The 5,831-nt window shown below is 34.7% G+C and overlaps 1 long non-coding RNA gene across 14 annotated transcripts; it reads left to right on the top strand.

Moving 5' to 3' along the window:
• Positions 1-693: 693 nt before the first annotated feature.
• LOC111905661 (uncharacterized) lies at positions 694-5,148 on the top strand. 14 transcript variants are annotated; one of them, XR_006187123.2, is made up of 12 exons: positions 696-1,102; positions 1,177-1,248; positions 1,364-1,544; positions 1,642-1,665; positions 1,748-1,827; positions 1,903-2,620; positions 2,795-2,826; positions 2,976-3,054; positions 3,137-3,246; positions 3,325-3,446; positions 3,547-3,645; positions 4,963-5,148. It is a non-coding gene; the product is annotated as an uncharacterized LOC111905661 (long non-coding RNA). The 14 variants fall into 14 exon arrangements; XR_002854970.3 differs by having other exon boundaries at positions 694-1,102; positions 1,364-1,665; positions 1,748-1,954; positions 2,425-2,620; XR_002854966.3 differs by adding an exon at positions 4,715-4,848 and having other exon boundaries at positions 695-1,102; positions 1,364-1,665; positions 1,748-2,620.
• The last annotated feature ends 683 nt before the right edge of the window (positions 5,149-5,831 follow it).

Here is a 5,831-nt window from a genome sequence, read left to right as displayed (position 1 = left end):
TTTGTAGTATAAGAGCTTCATAATATGCTAGTTAGGATTAAAGCCTTGGAAAGTTCTTATTTGCATGTATAATAGAGAAAACATAGATCCAAGGTTTATAGGGTTGCATGTACACCATAGGAGTGTTAGAATGCTCAAAACCCAACAGAGGGATGTAGCATGGTTTGTTGAGAGATGCTTAACCTGTCGCAGGGTTAAGGCCGAGCACCAGCGTCCGCATGGCATGTTCCAGCCACTTGAGGTTCCCCAATGGAAGTGGGAACAAATTTCTATGGATTTCATCACCAAGTTGCCGAGGACCGCGAGGGGTGTCGACGCGATTTGGGTGATCGTCGACCGGCTGACGAAGAGTGCTCACTTTCTTGCTATCAATTAGAGCTCTTCTGCTGAGAGGCTGGCAGAGTTGTATGTAAGGGAGGTGGTATCGCGGCATGGAGTGCTGATCTCGATTGTATCAGATCGAGATGTACGTTTCACTTCCAGGTTCTGGAAGAAGTTCCACGAGGAGTTGGGCACGAGGCTGCATTTCAGTACTGCTTACCACCCTCAGATGGGCGGACAGAGTGAACAGACGATTCAGACTCTCGAGGACATGCTTCGGGCATGTGTGTTGGACTTCGGAGGGATTTGGGACACGTATCTACAATTGGCTAAGTTTTACTATAACAACAGTCACCATTTGAGCATTGGTATGCCTCCCTTCGAGTTGTTGTATGGGAGGAGGTGTCGGAATCCCATCTGTTGGGGAGAGGTAGGGCAGCTAGTGATGGGCAGCACAGAGTTAGTGCTTCACTTGGCCTTTCCGGTAACCTTCGGTCCGACAACCTCAGGTCCGGAAACCTCAAGTTCACCTCCACTTAACTCTCTCGTATCCCCTTCACCTATCAATATACCCTGGAACAACTCCATATACATCAAAGTAATCCATACATCCTTTTGTATTGTTGTTTGAAAAACGCTAATCCACTGCTTCCCTCTCTATCAACCATTCTAATATGTTGGTAAGGTGTATGCGTCAAATCTGAATCTATTGATGTATCTTCAAACTTCACGCTCCTACCTAGAAGACATCTCCGATATCCTTATCCCAAGTTTCAACCAGGTAATTAAATCTCTTTTACCTCCAATCAACAATTCCGAAGGTTTTACTATTTTGTAGTAATTTACTCCGATTAGGGTTTTCATCCTCATTGTGGTGGTTGATTGGCAAAAACTCACCAGTTCCTTAGACGATGAACAGGTTGATTGGTAAAGGCAACTCTAATTTCACAACAAGCATCATGTATCACTCACTGTAGCATAAATTACACACGTAATAAAAAAAAGAAAGACTATTTGAACTTCTTTTTCCTGTTATTTGCAGACGTTTGGGAATATTGCTAGTATATTTAAAGTCATGTCGATTGCAATTAGTGCTCTTGAAGAAGGGGAAGTTGACACGGCTTATATGACCAAACATGCTAAACTTGCCAGTTGCCACCTAGAAATTGATTTGGTTCAGCTTGAAGTGCCGATCCTTTTAAGAACAGAAAAAGATAGCAAGGGTACTCAAGTAATTTACTTGCTTTATTAACATAATATATATTTTTATTGGCAGTTTTGTTTAATACTATGAAGTTTTGTTCTTGTACGGGTTCTCAGGGACACAGAAGGCAATTGTTCTTAGTGAGACCCTTATTCACTTAAGCTTAACTATTTTTTTTCTTGTGCCTTTAATCGAACTCTTTTTTATTTTTTTAAAATGCAGGTTAGAATTGTGAAATCTTTTGATCCCCAAACAACCCTTTTGTTGATTATGGAGTTACAGTAATAGTTCCTCTTCCTCTGGTATTGGTAAAGCTGGTGTTCCCCCTTGTTAATGGATAGCAATCTCTTGAGTCAGTGTGTTTAAATATTATGCAGGAGGAGATTGCTATTAAGAAATTTAGGGACTGAGAGAAGGAAAGGCAGGACTGTAAGTTTTAATCAGACAACAGGTTTATTGGTTGATGTAGAATTTTGTGACCTTATTCATTTCATATATTAAATACTTCAACCACTCCCCATATGATTGACTTATACTCTTTATAAGTCTTACAGGGATATTCTCATCTCATCATGTAAGGCCTTTATTAACAGTTCATACCAATCATAAAATATGTACAAGCTTACTTTGCATCTCATAATACATCATATGAGTTAAACTCAAATTTCATTCTTAATTCAAGAAATTAGCTATGATTTAGTACTCAATAATCTTGAAATCACGTTATTATAGCTTCTATTCATCGCTATACACCATAAATTCGATACATGTACACTCTAAGTTTGTGTTAACAAGAGTCAAGAGTTTGAGTATCCTCAAACTGATTCAGTTAGAAGTCAACTTTTGGCCTCTTGAATGCCAAGATTACCTTTGTAATCTTTGAGTTTGTTTTGTATCAGTTCAATTTCCATTTACTGGTGTATTATAGCAAATGGTTGTAGCTTCATGAGTTGAAGAAATCAAAGGTAGCATTGGAGCTGTTTCAAATAAAATAGGTGCTTTTGAAGTAGAATTTGGATCATTAATGGAATGATTGTTAAGAAGAATGAAGCTATGACATCAAGGGCTCAAGCACACCTTAAGGTTCAAATTTAGGTACCCATCTAATTATTTAACAATTCTTTTGTAAATAATAATAATTTAGACAATTTTTAATAAAATGCATTATCAACTTCTGATTTATTTATCTTCATAATTTGTAATTGCTATGTAATTAAATACTAGAAAAGTAAGAAATCTTCTAACTGTGTCCATTCATTTATTTTGAAGGGGGAAGATGTTGTTCAACTCCAGCTGGAAAGGTGAGAGCTTTACTTATTCCCAATTTTGAAGATTTTTATCTTATTTTTAACCTCAAAAACGTAATTTTGTTTTACTTATTTTTATCGTGGGCCCTATTCTTGAATAAGAATCGAGACATTAACTTCCCTATTGTTGAAATCCCAAGTAGATCAAAACTAAGCAGTATTTGCTAGAATTGATACATCAAAAGTCAGATTGCATCAAGTAATTTTGAAGGTCTTGTGCAGGTAATTAATTATAATCCAATTTATATCTTTTACAGTATATAATTTGATATGATTGTCAGATTTTTAATTCGAAAAATATCAGATTTGTGAGAGAACGCAAGACGTGTTTGGTCTGCTGACTTCTCAGTTGACCCCACATTGCTCGCGAGTGGGAGTGATGATGGTTCTGTTAAGCTTTGTAACATTAATCAAGTAATACTAGTTACTGTCTACTATCTACTAGTTAGTGTCTGGACACTTGATAAGTTGTTTTTGTTATTGGTGCTGCAGGGAGGGAGTATTGGTACGCTTTAAACGAAGGCGAATGTGTGTTGTGTTAAGTTTCCATGTGATTCTAGTAATTTTGTTGCATTTGGGTCAGCATATCACATCTTACCAGATTTAGCCCTCAGGTCATTCTCATTCTTCTCTCATTATTTATTATTATTATTATTATTATTATTATTATTATCATCAAATAGTAAAATAGTTGTAAATTGTTTTGTTAACAAGAGGAGAAGAACACTCATTCATTATAAAACCTGCAACTTCATTATGGAGGAACAGTAAAAGTCAAAGTGAAAGGCAGGGGCGAGTCCAATTAACTTTAAGGTAGGTCATGTGAGCTACCTAATTTTAAGCTTTTTATTACTAATTATACATAATAATTGTTTGTGACCTATCTTAACTCTTTTTAGTGACCTAGGCGATAAGAACTAAAAGCCCATGCGTTTATATTTCATTTGTTATTTAGCCCAAAAATTGAATTCATTTGGGCCACTGTATTTAAAATTAGATAAGAATAAAAAAGAAAAGGAAAAAGAATTAAATAGTAAAACCAATTGTTGGTTCGTTACTGTAATTTGGATTTGTTTGATACTTTGATAAAGTATTAGATAAATGATACAATGATTTTTTTTTATATTTTGAAATAACTTTGATATTTGGATGGTCTTTGTAATTGATACTGGTTCTTCATTTTTTTGAAATCAGTTTTACTTATTTATTTATTTATTTTTATTTTTGGCTATCAAATATAAGCAAGAATGTCTTTGACCGTGATTTGTCGATTGTCGTTTCAAAATAGAAAAATGCATGTCATGTTTTATTTTTTGTCTTTTGTCAATGTCGTTTTTTCATAAATCAAAAAAAGTCTTTGTCATATTTTTTTAAATAGATGAAAAAAATAGTAAAAGAAGATAACGAGTAACGTAAGCATATAATAGTTGATTTAAATTCACTACCTGTTAATCCGGCAAAACAACCAAGTAAGAAATTTTAGCTTTAATCAATCAAGACTTTGTTTCTCAAATTCCATGGAATTATGTTGTTAGTGATGAGGCTCAAAGACTCAAAAATCCTTCCAGTGTAGGTTTTAACTTTTTAAGACTAGTTTATTAGTTTCTTTAAAGTTTGTTTCTGATTGTTTGATTGTTTTCTATGGAAACTCCAATCTTCATCGCTTCCACTTCTCCACCCAACGGTTAGTTGGTCACTTCTTTTATTTGCTATTGGATTTCTTAATCTTCTTTTGTGTTTTCTTAATCTTCTTTTGTGATTTCTGAGTTCCTTTTCTTGTTATGTTTCCCTTTTTTATTTCTGAAACTCGATTCTTATTCATCATACAGTTTCTTGTTCATCCCTTCTTATTTTTTGATTTCTTGTATCTTCATTAGCACAGCTACACCAAATGATAAGCATTGGATTTCTTTCTAAATTTGAACTTGGAGAATCGAGTCACTAGTATTTCTTTTTGAATCAGTAGTTTGATAATCAAGAGTCAGAGACACAATTGGTTTATGAATATGCATTTGTGTAAGTTTAAAGTTTCTTAATTTAAACATATAGTTGTAAAAGAACTGACTTTAATAAGGAATGAAATTAATTGTTGAAGTTTTTGATTAATTAAGTGTCTTGATTGAAATGCAGGGGTAGTGAGGCGAATAATTAGGATGAATGAATGGAGAATCAAGCATTTAAAGGGATGAAACCGGTTGTACATGTTTTGTTTTTCTATAATAAATATTATGCAATACTAGCAATGTATTTGATTTACTTACTATTAGAATACTTGTTTTTGACATATTAATGCAATGAATTATCTTTATTTTTTTATGGTTTTTTATTTTGTATTATGAGACTTTTAATGTGTGTTATTTAATTTGAAAATTAGTAAATCTATCAAAAATATAAAATTTTAAAAACATTTAACTTATGACACGCAAAAATGTGTGACGTCTTCCTTTATGACAAAGGCTACCTTGATACGCATTTCGTGTCATAATCACGTGTGTCGTAATGTTACGACACACAAATGCGTATCATCTTCCTTTATGACAGGGCCTTCCTTGCTACGCATTGCGTGTCATAACTGTGCGTCGTAAATGCGTGTCATAAATGCGCATCGTAAATAGATGACGCACAAAAGCGCGTCGTCTCTCGTTATTACAGGGCATTCCTTGACACACATTTATGCGTCGTCTGAGCGTTTTACGACACACATTGCGCGTTGTAAAAGGCTGTTTTTTTAGTAGTGACCCTAATTCTCGGGGTCTGTGTCCTATTTAAAGGCCTTTATGGCCTCCATTTGTGGCTACCAGACTTGAGAGAGAAACCCTAGAGAGCTTGAGCGAGTTGTGAGAGAGATTGAGCTATTTTGATCATTTTTTGTGTGGTTTAGCCAAGGAGAAAGTGTTTCCAGCAAGAGGAGCTCGAGGGGATTGCTATTCTATGGGTTTCCAGCTTGAATCTGCAACTTTGAGGTAGAAATCGATCCCTTTTTCTGTTTAATATGAGAT

The sequence above is a fragment of the Lactuca sativa genome, chromosome 9, assembly GCF_002870075.4.
Source record: "Lactuca sativa cultivar Salinas chromosome 9, Lsat_Salinas_v11, whole genome shotgun sequence".
Lineage (NCBI taxonomy): Eukaryota > Viridiplantae > Streptophyta > Magnoliopsida > Asterales > Asteraceae > Lactuca > Lactuca sativa.
The sequence above is the reverse complement of the archived record's forward strand: the minus strand, read 5'-3'. Positions and strand labels throughout refer to the sequence as shown.